Raw genomic sequence first — 19,504 nt, forward strand, 5'->3', positions numbered from 1 at the left:
TCTGGGGCCCTTCCCCCAGAGACTTGGGAGTGCCACATGTCTCTCCTCTCCCAGGTAGGGCTCTGTTTACAGTCCACACTGAAAATCAACATACCCCATTCAAGTGCAAGGGTCTATTGTGTCGGCTGAGGTCAGCAGGCCAGGGGGCCACTCTGCATTTGGTTAGCATGTCCATGTGATCTCCTGGGCTGTTGTGTGGGTCTCTGAGGTGTGAAGGTTTCCCAGCCTCTTGGCCTGTTAATGCAATCAGATTGTCTCTGGGAACAGCAGGTGGTTAAGAGTTTTAATTAACCAGCAGGCCTTTGAAGGGGGGCGTGGCTATGAGAGCCATGTAGGAGGACGCGTTCTGGAGGAGCTCCCGAGATCCTACAATGATCCGGGCAAATATGTGCGGTACGACGGATCACTGACCACCGACGATACACATGCTGGTGTGTGAAGGTGTTGGCCACGCACTGTGAACCTCTGGAGAGTACAGGATTAACGGCGACGGAGATCGGTGACTACGAGTTAAAAGATGCCGCGAACAAAGGGCGACTCAAAATGGCCGACCAGGGCCCGGGACCGGAATAGAAGCGAGCTGCACGGTGGCCCAGCTGTGAAGGTGCACTGTACACACACTTGCTACTTGATCAGCCGATTGATTCCCTGAGCCATGTCGAGCAGGCCAGTGCGACCGAAGGTGAAACAGCCTACCTTAGACGACTTCACTAGAACGTCTCCGAGCCAGGACACTACCAAAAGTAAGGATGCGCTGGCTGTGAGTAGCGCGACGTCTTCGTGCACCAACCAAGAAACCCGGCAGCGATTGTGGAACTGAGGGCGGCCTGGGAATCAAAGCTGGAACTGGCCGTCACTGAACTAAAGACTGCGCTGGACCGCAAGGTTGGAAAGGTCCAAGAGGACGTTAATCTGCTACGGCAGGATGTCAGGGCCCTGGCGGAGCGCACGGAGTCCCTCGAAAAAGAAGTTGGCCCGAACACAGCAGATTGCGCCACTCATAAGGCCGAATTGCATGCCCTGACACAAAGGGTGGGCAACCTGGAGAGCAGAGCGGAGGAGGCAGAGGGACGAGCCCGTCGCAACAACATCCGCATCGTGGGCCTACCGGAGGGGATGGAGGGCCGTGACCCTACGGATTTCATCGAATCCATGTTCTTACAAGAGATACCTGGGGGGCCCTATATCAAGGATTTGCAGTAGAAAGAGCACACAGAGCCCTAACGAGGAGGCCGCCTCCGGGGAACCCGCCTAGGCCTATGATCGCCAAAATCCTCAACTACCGCGACCGGGAGAGGATACTGGAACACTTCCGTAAAGGAGGGACGATCACGAGAGGAGCGGCAAACATCACGGCTTATCCAGATTATACTTTGACTGTACAGCGTAGTCGCATGAATTTTGGGTCTGTAAAGCGGAGGCTGAGAGAAGCGGGCCACAAATACATGTTACTTTATCCTGCAAAATTGAAGGTCATTCATGCACATAAAACTTTGTTTTTTGAGACCCCGGAGGATGCTATGGGATGGCTCGATGCGCAAGGATGCCCCCAGGAATCAGAAGTTCGGCCCAGAAAGGGCTAGGAAGAGATACGGGAAGCGTAAAATGGCGTCGCAAGATGGCGTGGTTCGTGGGACTTGAATATAGTCGGTGTGACACCTTCGGTAAAGAAGGTCAGATGTTTGCACTATTTGTCAAGACACTGTGATTAATGTTTATTTGATCGGGAGCCTTACAGGGCGATACTCTTTACCCCACAATAGTTTTAGTTGGGTGGCCATTAGGGTGACCTCACCCTACTGGGCTCCGTGCACCGACCGGTGCTTGCGGAGCTAGATGTGGGGGTGCCTGAGCTCTGCGGCTGGAGCTGGGCAGCAGTTGGGGTGTGTGATGTTGGGGAAGGTACGGGTGGGAGGAGGGGAGGGAAGTTGGGGTTTTGTTGTGTATATAGTTAAAGGGAGTTTGAGCTTATATGAGGAGTTACTGGACCGAGACGCTATCTGTGTCATGTGGGCGGTTGGGAATCGCTACATGGGAGGCAGGGAGAAACGCACTTGCCATGGGAGACCTTAAGATTGTCACCTGGAATGTCAGGGGACTTAATAGTTATTTAAAAAGGAACAAAGTCATGTTGTACCTCAAAAGACAGAGGATTGACATTGCACTACTGCAAGAAACACACCTGACCCGGCACAAGTTGGAACTGGTTGGGAAAAAGTGGAGTGGCACGGTGGTGGGCTCCCCGTACTCTGCCTATGCCAGGGGAGTGCTAATCTGGGTAGCACCGCACGTTCCGCTCAGAGTCACGTGGCAGGAGGTGGACACGGAGGGCAGGCTGGTCACGCTCAGAGCCCTGGTAGAGGACAGAGAGGTTTGCATTATTAACACATACGCTCCCAACCAGAATGCTGCTGCATACTTCAGGACCCTATGCACACGTCTGGGCACATGTGTGGGGGGAGCGATCATTTGGGGAGGGGACTTTAACTGTGTTCTCGACCCAAGGGCGGATAGGTCTGACGATAAGATTGATCGGCCCACCCCGGCGGCCAGAGTATTACAGACATTGCTGGGCGACTTTGGGCTGGCGGATGTTTGGAGACTGAAATACCCTGATACCTCGCAGTATTCTCACTACTCTGCCCCACAGCACCTACACACGAGATTGGATTACTTCTTTGCCATGTCAGAGGTGGTGATGGCGACCACTGAAATTGAATATAGAGCGAGGGTCCTGTCGGACCACTCGCCCTTGGTGTTGACCTGACAGTATGGCCGCCCTCGTGCGCGGATACCTACATGGCGCCTCCGTGCGGAGGCGCTTAGGGACTCGGTCTTCAGGGAGGACATCAGGGAAGCGATCCAGCGGTACTTTGAGGTTAACACGGGCAGTGTAGATACGGCTGGTACACTTTGGGAGGCATTCAAGGTTGTGTTGCGAGGGGACGCCATTTCCAAGTCAAGGGGCCTGCAGGGTGGGGTTCTGATAGAGCTAGAGAAGGCGGAGAGACAACTGGAGTGCGAATGCAGCAAGGCAGGAGGGGACGCAGATTTAGTACTTGAGCTGCAGCAGCGTTGTTCGGAGCTTTGGGAGAGGCTCTGTAACCTTAACTATAGAAAATATGTTGAGAGGCAGCATGCGGGTGGAGACAAAACTGGCCGCCTACTGGCATGGCTATATAAGAGAGAAACCCCTAGGCCCCCGATCAGGATGATAGAGAGGACGGGGAGGAGGTAGACACCCAAGAAGGAGTTAATGCAGCCTTCCTTGATTATTATAGAGCTCTGTATGAGGACAAAGGGGGAGAAAATCAGGCAGAGATCAGAAACACATTGGAAGACATAGAGCTGCCCAGGATTAGTGATGAAGAAAGGGAGGAGCTGGACGCACCTATTACACTGGAGGAACTGGAGGAGGTAGTGAAAAGATTGCCCACCTGTAAGACCCCGGGCACAGACGGACTCCCGAGTGAGTTTTATAAAGTGTATAGGGCAGAGATACTCCCCCTGATGCTAGAGATGTTCAATGAATCTTTCGAGAAGGGTCGGTTACCGGAAACGCTCAGAGAAGCGCTGATAGTGCCGCTCCCCAAGCCTAATAAACCGAGACAAAGCTGTGGATCGTATAGGCCGCTGTCGATGTTGAACCAGGACAGCAAGATCCTGATGGCGGTCCTGGCCAATAGGCTACGAAGGGTCATCAGTAAACTGATACACCCGGATCAGACAGGCTATGTCCCCAATAGAAACATAACTCATAATCACAGACGATTCCACAGGGTGATTGAAGAGGGGAACAGAAGTGATGAAGAGATGGTGGTAGTGTCCCTAGATGCAGTTAAGGCATTTGATTCAGTGAGGTGGCCGTGGTTGCTGGCAGCCTTGGAGGGGTACGGGTTTGGGCCTGGCTACGTGGGGTGGGCGAAACTGCTGTACAGCGAGCCACTGGCCAGGGTGCGCACAGGATCTGTGATATCCAAAAGGTGGCGACTTAGTAGAGGCACCAGGCAGGGATGCCCCTGGTCTCCGATGTTGTACATATTGGCCCTAGAGCCCCTAGCGGTGTACCTCAGACAACAGTATGACTTGGTTGGCATCGAGGTGGGAGGAGAGAACCGTTTGATATCCCTATATGCTGATGATCTGTTATTGTACCTGAAGTATCCGGAGGAAAACCTCCAGTACATTTTAGAGGTCATGGAAAAGTATGCGGAGCTGTCCGGCATAGCGGTTAATCCCGGTAAATCGAGCATGTTCCCGCTGGGGAGCTTCGCTGGAGTCCCTCTGGAACGGTTGCCGGTGTTGCCCGTGCCCTGGGCAACTGAGTCTTTCCGCTACCTCGGAATTGATGTATATCATACTGTGCAGGAAGAACACTTGCACAATACCGAGGCGGCGGTGAAGAAAATCCGCGAGAGTATGCGGTTTTGGGAGAAGCTGCCGCTGGCAATGGTGGGCTGGGGGGCGATGCTTAAAATGGTGGTCCTGCCCAGGCTTTTGCACTTTTTCAGTAACATACCATACCTGATACCCAGGAAGTTCTTTGTCAAACTTGATAGTGTATGCAGGGACTTCCTGTGGCACGGCATCCGCAACAGGGTGGCCCTGTGGAAACTGCAAAATTTCCACGATAGGGGAGGCATCAAGCTGCCGAACTTTGAGGCCTATTATGTGGCCAGCCAGCTGCAATACGTGACTAAATGGCTCTCTGATGAGGAAACTCCTGAGTCTAGGCTGGTTGGGAGGGACTGCGCCCCGTTTTATCTAAAAGAGGTCGTCTGGGTCCCCAGATCGGACTTGCATGGACGCCCAAGTATGTTGCTGCTTGGGTGGAGAATTTGGCGCAGAGCGTGCCAGTTGATTGAGAGCCTGTGCCCGTGTTCCCCACAGGTGCCACTGGTCGCCCTAACTATGGGGGACAGCCAGCTCAGGAAAATTATCAGGACATACTGGGAATCGGTTGGGCTGGCCACATTGGGAGACATATGGCAGGATGGGGCCATTAAGGAATTCGTAGACCTGGGAGAAGAAACAGGGCTGCACGGGGGCCAATATGTTACGTACCTAAGGTTGGTACAGATCATCCGTAAGACTTGACCGGAGACGGTGCTAGCGGAAGATCCGGACGCACTGATCGGAACGATATATGATATATCAGAGGGCGGGCACGAGATCTCTAGATTATATGAGGTGGTGATGACCCGGGTGGGGAAGGATTTGATGGATTTGAGGCTGGATTGGGAAGCGGAAGTGGGGGCACAGATGACTGATGGGATGTGGGAACGGGCCATGGGATACCATAAGAAAGTGTCCAGGAATTCTAGATTGCAGCAAATACAGCTATACATCACGCACAGAGCATATATGACCCCGAAGAAAATAGCCAAGTTTGTGAACGCAGGTAGACAAGCATGCCCGAAATGCGATGAAGAAGATGCAGACATGACACATATGTTCTGGTCCTGCCCAGTGATTGAAGGCTTTTGGGGGGAAGTGGCACAGAAATTAGCAGATAAGGGGGTCCTGCTACGCATTGACACGGCCTGGGCCTGCCTCCTGGGAGGGTTCCCCAGACCACGGAACACCAAACATCTCGGGAAACTGAGAGACCTGGCGTATGTACTTGCTAAGAGAAGGATAGCCATGAGTTGGAAGCAACGCCATGGGCCAAGAATAGAGATATGGTGGCGGGACCTGCAGAAGTGGGCGGAGGCTGAAACAGTGGTATGGCAGGAAGCGTGTGGCAATTGTGGGGAAGAAGATGTGGGCAACCTAGCGGCCTGGAGGATGTTAATCACGGGACTGTTTGGCACGGAAATGGACCCTGCTGCTTCTGAGGGGGGCGACGCCCGGCCATGCCAAGTGTACACAGAACAGTAAGGTTGATAAGCTCTTGGGGGGGGGTTTGAAGTGCAGTAACATGGGATTAATTGATGTTCACGGTTGTAATGTATAATGCTGCAAGTTTGGTTTGTATTGTTTTATTTTGAAAATAATTTTTTTTTTTTTAAAAAAAAAAAAACCAGCAGGCCTTTGAAGGTTTCCAGCTGTCTCAGGAGGCTGATTAGCTTCTGAAGTAGCAGTTCTCCTGTCAGAGTTTAGACCGCTACCGCCCGTTTGTGGACAAAGCTGGTACTGCACCCATTTTTGGGATCTGTCTTGAATTAATGCATTTCAATAGAGTGGTCTTTTGCTTGATATTATAGGATCCTTGCTTAACATTGTTTTGATGGCATCCTTACAGTAGAGTGGTGAGGTGGAACCCCCCACAAGAAGGTTGTATCTTTAGAGTGGTCTTGTGCCCATGATTTTAGCAACTTTTTGACATCAATAAAAACGGATTTTGCACAGAACCATCTTTCTTTGCACTGGTGGGTGGCAGATTAGGTGACCATTTTGGTGTGCGCAAACTGCGCGGTTCTCCTGGATTCTGGCGTGAATGTGGGCGGCAACAGCTCATCCCCACATCTACCCGGTCTATTGACTTAGTTTGTTCTGGGATAGAATAATGGGCGGCGACAGCTCATCCCCACATCTACCCAGTCTATTGATTCAACATGGGTCAAAACCCTTGACACCCCAATGCCCAAATTTGATGTTTAAGGGGCCCCATCCAGCTTAGGCCCCAGGTGGAAACCGTGGATCGACCGTATGGACATATATTTGTAGGCCACGGGTGAGACTGAGGATGAAAGCAAAGTGGTGACCCTCCTAAATTCGGCTGGTCCAGCGGTACACCACATTTTTCATTTGCTGCAGCCAGTGGACAAGCCGTATGCTGAGGCGAAAAATGCATGGTATGAACATTTCATGCCCTCTTTAACATGGACTATGAGAGATTTGTAATGTGAAGTACGAAGTAGAAATATGAGTCCTTGGATGTTTTTCATGGCCGTCTCTGGCACATGGCAGCGACCTGTGCATGGGACAATGAGCAAATAACAAGGGGGGTCCTGGGAGTCTCTCTGTCAGACATTAGTCCTGGTTACGAGAGCCTTACCCAGAGTCTTTAGCTCACTATCTTTCACAGAGGAGAAATATCCAAAACATAATAGTCTTTGTCCTGCCTTGGAGCAGTCCAGCACCAAAATGCTAGGCAATTCTCCTCTGAACAAGACTACCAACAGCAACCCCAGACACGTGTTTCGGTCTGGTTGGACCTCATCAGTAGGGTGGATCAGTGCTTCTCTAAGAATAGTGAGCAAGGGGTCCACGTCTGGATTCCCCTAGTAACTGAGGGTGAGACCCAAAGTTACTTAAATTATGCAAATAACAAGGGGGTCCTGGGCGTCTCTCTGCCAGACATTAGTCCTGGTTATGAGAGCCTTATACATGGTCTTTAGCCCACTATCTTTCACAGAGGAGAAATATCCAAAACATATCCGTCTTTGTTCTGCTTTGAAGCAGTCCAGCACTGAAATGCTAGGTAATTCTCCTCTGAACAAGAGTACCAAAAGCAAACCCAGACACGTGTTTCGGTCTGGTTGGACCTCATCACTAGGGTGGAGCTGTGCCTCTCTAAGAATAGTGAGCAAGGGGACCACGTCTGGATTTCCCTAGTAATTTAGGGTGAGACCCAAAGTTACTTGAAATATGAAAATAACAAGGGGGTTCTGGGAGTCTCTCTGCCAGACATTAGTCCTGATTACGAGAGCCTTACCCAGAGTCTTTAGCTCACTATATTTCACAGAGGAGAAATATCCAAAACATATTGTCCTGCCCTGGGGCAGTCCAGTACCGAAATGCCAGGCAATTCTCCTCTGAACAAGAGTACCAACAGCAACCTCAGACACGTGTTTCAGTCTGGTTGGACCTCATCAGCAGGATGAGCTGTGCCTCTCTAAGAATAGTGAGAAAGGGGTCCATGTCTGGATTCCCCTAGTAACTTAAGGTGAGACCCAAAGTTACTTAAATTATGCAAATAACAAGGGGGGTCCAGGGTGCCTCTCTGTCAGACATTAGTCTGGTTACAAGAGCCTTACCCAGAATCTTTAGCTCACTATCTTTCACAGAGGAAAAATATCCAAAACATATCAGTCTTTGTCCTGCCCTGGGGCAGTCCAGCACCACAATGCTAGACAATTCTCCTCTGAACAAGAGCACCAACAGCAGCCCCAGACACATGTATCAGTCTGATTGGACCTCATCAGTAGGGTGGCGCTGTGTCTCCCTAACAATTGTGAGCAAGGGGTCCACGTCTGGATTCCCCTACTAACTTAGGGTGAGACCCAAAGTTACTTAAAATATGTAAATAACACGGGGGGTCCTGGGAGTCTCTCTGCCAGGAGAATTGCCTAGTATTTTGGTGCTGGGCTGCCTCTGGACAAGACAAAGACTGATATGTTTGGGATATTTCTCATCTGTGAAAGATAATGAGCTAAAGAATCTGGGTAAGGCTTTTGTAAGAAGGACTAATGTCTGGCAGAGAGACTCCCAGGACCCCCCCTTGTTTTTTGGGACAATGAACAAGGCATGATTCACAACCAACTGTTCCCGGGTTGTCCGTCTGGCAAGCTATGCAGAAACACGTGCCTCCAAGATGGATGCTGCTACACGCTCATTCAAGATTGACAAAGTCTGTGTCATAGGTCGTCGACAAGGGGCGATAGGGAACCGACCGCCAGAAGTGCAGCCGAGAAGTAATAGGTTACCAGAGTGGTGTTTGAAGTGTGGGTATGACCTTCCATACCCCGCAGAGTGCCCAGAAAGACCTGTGGGAGTTGCATAGACCACTATGCACGCATGTGCATGGCTCCATTGCCAGCGGTGGTCCAGAGAGATCCCATCCATGCCGGCTTCTTCAGGCAGCAGCGCCCCGCCAAATCTGGCCCTCGTTGATCAGAAGGAGGAAGCAATAGGCCAGGAGATGGAAAACGAAGAGGACGAAGAGACATTTCTTTTCATCTCCACTGTGAGCGTTCTGAAGGCAAAGGCCAGGAAACAGCCCAAGTGCTTGGTGCGAGTGGATGGCTCGCCAGTGTTGGTGGATATGTGTGCCTTGGTCGACGTCATGGCAAGAGTGCATTATAATGCCTTGAAAGACCCCCACAGCACTGCATCGTCCGAAGGTGTGCCTTTTCACATTTGGGGGTGATCAACCCATCCCACTAGTGGGGGCGTTTGTGTCGCATGTGTGGAACATGGCAGCAGTGTGATCAGAGCCATGTTCTGTGTGACGGATGTGAGTACCAACACCCTCTTGAGCTGCGCTCCTGCGGAGGTACTGGGAATCATGAGCTTTGCCTACAGCATATATGTGGAAGATGTGCAAGAGGTCCTTGGAGTGTTTGCTGAGGTGTTTGTCGGCATTGGTCAGATTGTCGGGGAGCCAGTGAGACTGCACATTGATAAGTCCATCCAACCGGTCGCCTTGAAACATCGGAGAGTCCCATTTCATCTAAGGGACCTGGTCGACAAAGAGCTGGAAAATCTCGTGAATCTGGACATCATCGAGACGGTAGAAGGCCCGAAACCCTGGGTGTCGCCCATTTTAATTGCACAAAAGCCCAAGCAGTCTGACTTAATTAGAATATGCATTGACATGCAGCTGCCCAACAAGGTAATCAAGAGGGAGAGGCACCTTGCCCCAACCATTGATGACATTATCAGTGAGCTGCAGGGTGCAAGGTTCTTCTCCAAACTGGATACCAGCAAGTTGTTCTGCACCCCGAGTACAGGTACATCACCACCTTCACAAAGCACCAGGGGCTGTACATATACAAGAGCCTCAGTTTTGGGGTGTCGTCGGCTGCAGAGGTGTTCCAGAATATCATCAGGGGTGCCCTAGCGGACTTGGACGTCATCCTAAACATCAGCGACGACATCCTGGTATTTGCAAGGTCAGAGGTAGAGCACATGGCACGTTTGGTCAAGACACTTGAATGCATCCTGACGCTCTACAGAGAAAAGTGTGAGTTTCTCAAAACTAACATAGAATTCTTCGGCTTCGTATTCAAAGAAGGCTTTGTGTCACCAGATCCCTGCAAGGTTAAGGATATCATGAAGGCCAGGCCCCTGGAGAATGTGTCCGAGGTGTGCAGTTTTTGTCGGGATGGTAACGGACTATGGGTGCTTCATAAGGAACCTTGCACTCGTTCCAGACCCCCTGAGGAGCCTCACGAGAAAGGAGACAAGCTGGCAGTGGGGCCCATTTGAGCAAGCAGCCTTTGAGGATGTGAAGATGGCCCTCACGGCTGATGATATTATAGCGTTCTTTGATCCCTCTCTCCCATCAGAGGTGGTGGTAGGCGCCAGCCCGTTTGGCCTGGGACTGGTCCTGATGCAGATGGACTCCAAGGGCGAGGTAAGGCTCATTACATTTTCCAGTCACCATTCTGTCTGAGATGGAGCAGAGATACTCCCAGATTGAGAGCGAGGCCCTTGCAGTGCTGTGGGGGTGCAAGCATTTTTTGGCTATACATGTTGGGCAGGCTGGTGTCAGTCGTGACGGATCACAAGCCTGTGCTGCCTATCATGTCAGGCTCATCGTCCAAACCACTGGCCCAGATGGAGCGGTGGATGCTGGCGCTGTTGGAGTATGGTGTGTCGCTGGTGTACTGGCCCGGGGCGAACAATGCGGCTGACTATTTGTCACGACACCCCCAGGACAAGGATGCGGATGGAGAGACTAATGTGGAGGAGGCTGATGAGTATGTGCAAATCATTGTTGAGTCTGCTATTCCGAACTCAATGCCCGTTCAGGAGTTGGAGAAGGCTTCAGAGGACGACGCTTCTCAGAGTGGCGTGGCACAGAGGAGAATGGAAGTAAATCTTGGAGGGTCTGGGCAAGAGGACCCAAGAGGCCCGGACCACGTTGGAACAGCTGTGGAGGGTCCGGGACAAACTGGCATTCGCTGACTCTGCACTGCTAGGGGACAGGCTGGTCATACTGGGTAGCAAGGTCCAGCAGGTGATTGAGCTGGCGCACCATGGCCACCAGGGAATGGCTTAGGCTGAAAATGTTGTTTCCTTACCTGGAGACGAACGTTAAAGTGTTTGTGGCGGGCTGTGTGTGGTGCCAGGTGGCTGCCCCGGCACAGAAAGAACCCCCCCACCCCATCGAGTCAAAGCCTTGAGCGCAACCATGGGTGGCAGTGCACATGGACAGTGGGTCTGCTGGTAAAGACATTCATTTTCTGGTAGTGGTGGACCAGTGGTCGAGGTATCCGAAGGTGGAATTCCTGGAGTCAGTGTCGTTTGACAACGTGGCAATGGCACTGGAAAAGATTTTTGTGACCCATGGTCTCCCCCAGGTGTTGTGCTCTGACAATGGACCGCCATTCCAAGGGGAAAGCTTCAGCCTACTCATGAGGGAGTATGAAATACACCATCCGAAGATTACTCCAGTATGGCTGAGAGCCAATGGAGAGGCGGAACGGTTCATGAGTGTTACACTTCGGGCTTCCTTGCAGAATACAACTCCTTTACGAGCTCCTCTCTGGAGCAGATACAGGTTGCCATGGCGCCTGTACAAACTATGACGGAGTCTGTGTCAGCTGACACGTCCTGTATGTGGAAGACGTATGGCAAGACACAACCCCATACGGCTTTAAAACCACCGTCTTTCAAGGGGCTCGTTGCTGCTAATTGGCGTTACAAGCTACAGCGGTTAATTCCGTTTACTCCTTCGTTGTTTCTCCGCACGAATTCCTAATCTGCTTACCTGGTTTTGACCCTTGCCTGGCTTCTGGATTGGCTTGCCTCCTCCTTTATACCTGTCGTGCTCGCCTGGCTTTTGACCCGGAACGTTATTGGATCCTGCTTCCTGCTGTCTCTTGCGGTACCTCACTCCAGCTACTTTGCCTTCCCTGCAGGTGACTTGCTATCCACTGTCCGGAACCTTTCTATGCCTTATCTGAATGCATGTGTGCTCAGGTACATACTTAAGTGGCAATTCTTCTGCTATTAATTTTCTCCACGACCTTGCTTGGATCTTTGCCTTTTGTTGGATTCTGGGACATTGAGTGACTATCTTGTGAACTTGTCTTTAAGTGCATATAAACGATTTGCTGATACTGCACCAACCCGGCACTAGTGCGACCCTCATGCCTTTCGGGGCTATTTCCCTATAATAACATTCCTGTTTGTTATTTTCTCCTTTCGTTGCCTTCTGTTTCTTGGACTACTTTCCATCCTCAAAATATCCATATTCAGGTTAGTTGTTATTGGTTCGATACTTTAGGAAGTCTCTTTAGAATTATTCCCACTCATTGTGCCTATTCATATTTTTGTAGATTCACCCCGGGGAAGCTCCACTCCAATACTTACCTAGGTATTTTTCCTGTAATATACTGCTGTTCTGATTACTTGGTTTATTTTCAACACTGTATAATATCTTTGTATTCCTTTGCAGCATTGGTATTGGCGGTGTGTGTTCTCCCCGCTCTTTTATTCAATTGACACCTCTGTCTGTCCCAATCGAAACAGCGGAGAGGTACATTGTAGAAAAGAGCTCCTCTTTGAGGAAGCCTGAGTCTTGTACTCAGGGGAGCTGGGATGGAAGGCTAAATATTGATTCTTGTACAACCATCATCTCCAAGGTCACTCATCCACATCTTGGGCCTACTTCGGAGTGGTGAGTAACAATGAGGACCCTTAATAAGGTGTTCTGGATCGCTCAGGGCCAAGGACAGTGTCTCAAAAGGACCCTCTATTAATTCCTGATGGAATATAGGGTGACCCCCTGTAGGGGAGGACTGGTCCAGGAGACCCCTCTCGCCTACGTTTTCTCCCCAGGTGAGGGCTATGGCTCATTGGGCGTTCCCTCGTGCCACCCGGGCCCAGGTGGTGGAGGGCTCACCCGCTGGAGACATTGCCCACACGTATCGAGTGCCCACACGTATTGGTTGCCACACAAGTTTAGCTAGGCCCAGAAACCATTTTTTGCCCGGTAAAGATGGTGTGAGCTCAGCGCACTGTAGCGCGGCCCCCACCCTTGGAGAGTCACATCCCTTTTGCCGCAGCACCCTGGCAGATCCGCTGCGAGCACGTTCCCACGAACAAGACGGACATGAGCTAGCGCAATACGCTGACATTGTAACAGTTCACCTCCCGCAGTGTATTATCACTATCAGCATGACCCGGCCAGCAGGCCCGAACAATGAGAAGAACGGTAAAATGGTCATCTGATGACAGACAGTCTTTATATATATGTATATATTAATGTCAAGACCTCTTGCAAAGTATGCTTTCTTCCACAAAATCTCTCATATTACAAACGCCTGTAGAATGTATTAAAATAAGAGAGCATGCTCCCATGATATAAGCAATGGCGAGCTCACGCCATTACAGGTGAATGCTAATAATAAAGGAACGCTCCAGGGATCTGTTTGTTGCGTATATCACTGGGCAACCTACCTCCCATGATTTTGCGCCATAACTAAGCTAATGCTGCAAGAGTACACGAGAAAGCGAATGCAACTATACTATGAACTCATGTGAAGGATGCGCGGGAATGCACTTATCATGTGTGTATGTCTAAGCCCCTTATGTGCCACCACCGTCACGTACAGTGGCGGGTCGTTTTCTATGTACTCCACCGATCCAACTACTACCTCATTTACTGCGAATGTATATGCATGTAACTAAAACACTGTAGCTGCTAGAATATAATGTACAAATATGGTGCTCGGACTGGGTATAATCGAGACACATCCAGCAAAGGTTAAATGCATGTTTTGAAGTGATTTTAAATAAGTATTATAGAAAGTGTTCAAATGTTTGCGATGTCTTTACCTACATTCAGCAACACACGAGGGAGATACCTTTGTGAATGCGTTCAAGGCCTCGATGTATCCCCCTCCCACCCTGCGAAGGCTGCCAAGACATGAGAACAGAGGCCCGCTCTGCGCTATCCCACCTCCCCCAACCAGACTGGAGCCGCTTCAAAGATTTGTAGCCCCACTGCAGCACCCAAGGCCGCGGCCAGCCACCTGCATTATTTACAGCACAGCAGTAAACCTTTGTCTAAACTCCCGCGCCCCCTCGTAAACCCCACAACCCACCGGACCGTCTTAGACTTATGGCCCTGTGCAATCAGGACACCCAACACTTTGACAACACACAGCGGAACATCCATAACAACTTCTAACAAGACAGAAAGACCTGTACCACCCGTCCCAGGCCCTGAAGCTTAGCCCCTCGACCTATGGCCCCGGTCAGCAGGACACGGGTAACCAGGCCTCGATGTATTACCTCCAGACCCCTCACAAGGTGCATTCCTCCTGTGTTGCATTAACCTATAAAATAACCTATTGGAAGATTTACTAAAGAGAATAACACTGTAAATGACTGAATGACTGCGGTGTGCATGGCCGAGGGCAAGTAAGTCAGGAAAGGCATTCATCTCTGCCACAGGCAGCATTGCCACACCAACACCGCCCGGATGAACTCAAGCCGACCTGCCAGGCCCAGCCCAACCCACGAGGGTGACCAATGACGTCCTTCAGCCAAGACCAACCACGCCGCAGCAGCACCTATAGTTAGTCGTCGCCACCCAATCCCAATGAACTTGTGCCCCCTATAGTATGTAGGTTTTGATGACGTTTTTTGTAAATATATACGCCTGTCTTTGCTATTGTCAGACAGAGCGCTCTCGGAGTTTGCAGAGTTCTTTGCATGCCCAATTCTGATTGATAAACTCCCATTTACGCTCACCCGCACTCTGTCTTGGCCTTATTCCCATTTTGGGAGAGTCCTTCATTGTCTCTCATTGCGGGGAGGATCGTGCTGTTTGGGGACGCTTTCTTTCAGTGGTGACCCCGATAGCGTGATTTTTATTTCTTCCTAACTCCTTATAACCGTCCCCTTTTGGCACGAGAATCTCCGGTCGAAAAGGGATACGCACGGTGAGCCGGCTCCGGGAGGCTGCCCGCCAACGGCGACCGGTACACTAAGAAGTGCGCACTCAATAGAGAGGGGGTACGGGATCCCGGTTGAAAAATCCCCTTTGAGTACCGCTCGCCGGAGCTGGGGCTGACTGTTGAGCTGACGGCGACACTGCCTGGACGGACCCAGTTTCGGAGACTATCGGTTCAAGACGGGCACGTGAGTACTGAGTGCGAGCGATTTTAAAGGGAGCGGGGAGAGAAGTGTAGGACAGGAAACGAAGAGGGGGTACGCAGATCTACTAAGGATCATCTTAAATTTTCCTTGCTTTTTCTTTGCATATGGCCATTAGGATCAAGAGGTGAATAAGAGATAAAAGTGACGGGAACCTAGTTCCGAAAGGGGGTGGAAGGCGGCGCCGCATAGTGCTATCTTGACTAGTACTGGGAATATATGAAGAAGTGGAGTATAAAATAAAAGTGTTCAGCAAAAGGGGACACTGAGAGTACATTAGTGACCGCTATTACTTTTTTCCTTTCTTTTCTTTAAGGGTAGGGGGGAGAATAAAGAACTGTGATTAGCACAAACTTAGGGAGACAGTAAGAGAAAAAGAGTCCTATTAGAAGGGGGGAAAGCAGGTTAATATCTATATATATATGCGCATCTAGATATTCAAATAAGACGAACAGGGACAGCCGGCTAGGGAGGAAAGGGAGGGCAGCTTGAATGGTGAATTGAGTGGTGCCAAGAGGTGTGTGCACCTCGTATGTGCTAGAAGAGATTTTGATGTTGTGAATGTGTGAAGCGGTTATAGATGCATAATAGTTAAATGGTCATGATAAGTGTGGTCGGATAAAACTTTTTTCCCTTTTCAGATAACGTCAATATAGTGAAGTGAGTGAGTACCTTTTTGATTTCCAGGCTGAAGTTGTCAAAATAAGGGGTGGGTTGCTCTTGTATGTGCCCCCCAATGAGAACAGAATAGACATTGTGTACGGCCAGTTCTGTATTGCGCAGTCAGGGAGGAGAAAGCCCAAAGGGACCCAACATTGAATGTGAAGTAAAATATAAAGAATAATACTGATACTACCTTTACATTGTAGTTGCAAATACACAGAGACACACCAGCACTAGGAGGGCACAGAGATGGGGGCCGAAACACCCTTATCACATATTTGTAAAAATCTCCCGGGATACGCGGAGCGAATTAAAAAATATCACGACCAATGGGTGACCGAGCTCAAGGGGGAGGGGTTACCTCAGATTTGGCCCGAGGGAGGGTCATTTGATAAAAGTGTTCTGGATACGGTGGCCACATGCATTTTTCTAAAATACAAAGGAAAGCAGCTGCAAAATAGGAGGGAAATATTAGATCTTTGGAGGTTATTTGAAGAGATACCACCGCCTAAAACACCAGCATTAAATCCTGATCTCCCATCCACCACAGACAATCCACTACTGATACAGAAAGATGTCAAAGAAGTGTCAAGTGTAGCGCCACCAGTAGAGGTAATAAGTTTGTACCCGATATTAAAGAAGCCTGTGCCCGCAGAGGGGTACAGTGACCCCACTTACATACCTCCCCCGAAAGATACTACACCCCACCGGCCCACGGCACCTCCGCCAAATGAAAGCACGAGGGAGCGAGCCCAGGCAGGCACACGAAGGGTAGATATAGAGAAGCTCACAGATGATTTAGAATCAAGACTGTCGATAGCAAAGGATGAGCTCTCGAGGATAAAAGACATATGCGAACGAACAGCACTAGATGCAACTAGATCAGGGCGTACGTTCAGAGCACCAGGTGAGAATAGAAAGCCCGAAGAGGAGTGGAAAAAGGGCGAGATTCTGTTCAGAATTGAGGAAGAACCAACGCAAATAATAGAAGTAGGGTCCAGAGAGGGAGATGTTGTAAACGAAGAAAGGCTTGGGGGAATTAGAGAGGAATTGCTGTGTGATATAAGGGACGATTAGAAGAAAGCGACAGGTTGAGTATGGCGATGGGAGGGGGAAGCGAGGGGGAGGAAGGTACGTGTTCAATGAGAACACTGGACGATGAATGGACGGGGCGATTAAGGAACAGAGTGGGGAAAATGGCATCACTGGGAACATCAGCAGCCAAAACGGGTCCGGATGGGACGACGAAAGGAAAGCTACAGCTCCCGTTGATACACAGGGGAGGAGGGAGGCCCAATTATATCCCATGGGAGCAGATGGATAAAGCCAATTTATTAAAGCTATTGCCCCCGTTATCAGGAGGGGCAAGTAAGTGGATATATGCCTTTGAGAAACATACTGCTGGGGTACCCTTAGCTATAGGAGATGTGAAAAGTCTGCTTGTGTCAGCAGTAGGCGATCAGGCTGAAAGAGTATGGGTAAAAGCCGGTTTCCCGGGAGTAAGGTTAGACTGTGACCGCCATGATGGGGCATCCTTTAACACAGTGCGTGCCAGGGTGTGGGATGCCTTACGCGAAACATTCCCAGACACACCGGACTTACAGTCAGTGATGCAGTGTACAATGAATGACGGGGAGGAGGCTATGGATTACATTTTTCGGGTCCAAGAGATGTGGAGAGCAGAAACGGGCACGCCCTGGTATCAATCGACATCTTTATTTTATTTTATTATAAAGAGAGGGCTCCCAAAGGAAGTGCAGAAGGCGCTTGACAAGATAGCAGGTATTGAAGCAAAGGGATGGCCAGAAATTCAGAGCATAATAGTACACCATTGTAAACGAATCAAGGAGAGGGAGAAGGAGGTGGCGCAGAAAAGATTGGCAGACGAGGCAAAGTTAGTACAGTCAAAGCTAGTGAAGGTTGCAGCAGCAGTAGCCGCGCTCCCACACAGTAGAGAGGGAGATGATGAGGAGGAGGGGCTGATAGCACTCCAAGGAAGGGGGCAACTAATTGGGCGGGAACAGCACAACGGCAGTGGACTGAGCAGGAGCAAGGTGGAAGTCCGCAGTGGCAAGAGTGGACCCCTCGAGGGGGACGAGGTGGGTACAGGGGCCGGAGAGGAGGTGGACAGGGGCACGGGGGAATGGGAGGAAACGGATGGCAGGGTCCCAGGGGCCCCCAGGGGAGTTGCTGGAACTGTGGACGATGGGGGCATTACTCCAGGGAGTGCAGAAGTAGACAACACAATGGGTTCCAGGAGGAGGAGAATTATGGTCATCCACACCCAGGGAGCCCATATGGTCTCCCAATGGGACAGCAGCAACTAAGAAACCCCGGCCAGGGTACCACGGGCCAGCAGCAGGGACACCAGTATAGGACACAGAACCACCCACAAAACAATGACAGTATGCAATACACGCCAGGTAACCCTTTCGCGACAACAGCAAACGGGGCCCCCGCGCCAGCACCTTATAGCGGCATGTCAGTGGTTTCAGGGAGTGTCTTTAATGAGGGAGGGGCGATGAGATACCCCGCATAGGACAGCCCACAGAGAACACTTGCGTGTCCAGTTCTATCCACCACCTACAATGCAGCAGAGGAACCATTGGTAGGGGCGCAGATAGGAGACAAGCAGTTTATATTCATGGTAGATTCGGGAGCGGAGAAATCATGTATCAGAGAGGGCCGATTCCCGTTATCTAACAGGAAGTTAGAGATGCAGGGGTTCTCTGGGGCTGTAATTGAAGTTCCTTACACAGAAGCATTGGACGTAACAGTAGGGGGTAAAACTGTAAAGGCACCCTTACTGTATTATGAGCATTCACCCATAAATTTATTAGGGAGGGATCTCCTAAGCAAACTTAACATGACCATATCATTTACCGAGAGAGGGATAGTGTGTTCTACACCCGGGATATGCCCCTTGCGTGCAATGTTGGTAGTGCAAGCCTACACAACCACACAGGAAATACGAGGGCTGCCACAAAATGAGGAAATGTTTATCAAAGGACTGAAGACTCTGGCCCTCATAATTCCCGAGCTAAGAAGCATGGACTGGAGGATTCCGGCGGAGTTCCTCTTCCGCCCCATAGTATGTCCCAACACAGCACCAGGATCAGTGGTATCATTAGACTTGCACGCTGTACAAGTGTCAGCAAAGAGGATCGCTGTAATTGGAGTGGACGAGGAAGGGTGTGAGTGGCGCACAGTGCGGTGCACAAACGCCAACATCGCCCTACGAGAGGTAACAGATGAGGATCTCTTTTCAGACACGGAAGGGGATGGTGAGATAGTAATGGAAATAGCGATGCCCTGTGATATTTTAATACAAGCAAGGGAGACCCCCGTCCAATTGATGACAGTGGTAGGAGCACCACCGTCATTTTGTGATGACGACATGAGCCTCGTACCAAACAACTTATGGACAACAGGCCCCCATGATGTGGGACTGTTGCATGGAGTACAGCCTGTGGTAATAAAGCTAAAGCAAGGAGCAATTTTACCGCGAGTTAAACAGTATCCTTTGTCTCGTGAAGCTGAAGAAGGGATAAAAGAGACAATAAATGCCCTACTAGCACAAGGGATAATAGTGCCTTCAAACTCCCCATGTAACACCTGTATTTATCCAATCAAAAAAGCAAAAGGGGGGTCTTGGAGGATGATACAGGACTTACGCCCCCTCAATGATGTAATTCAGAAGGAGTTCCCTCTAGTCCCGAACCCTGCAACAATACTATGCAGCATCCTGAAAGAGGCATCACATTTCACAGTAGTAGATTTG

At 50.3% G+C, this 19,504-nt stretch overlaps 1 protein-coding gene across 1 annotated transcript in view; it reads right to left on the reverse strand.

The window, feature by feature from the left end:
* Positions 1–19,504, reverse strand: part of GGT6 (gamma-glutamyltransferase 6) — a 473,516-nt gene that overhangs the window by 248,298 nt on the left and 205,714 nt on the right. The gene's annotated exons all lie outside the window — the stretch shown is intronic.

This window comes from Ambystoma mexicanum, chromosome 6p (assembly GCF_040938575.1).
Source record: "Ambystoma mexicanum isolate Mex_15411 chromosome 6p, UKY_AmexF1_1, whole genome shotgun sequence".
Taxonomy (NCBI): domain Eukaryota; kingdom Metazoa; phylum Chordata; class Amphibia; order Caudata; family Ambystomatidae; genus Ambystoma; species Ambystoma mexicanum.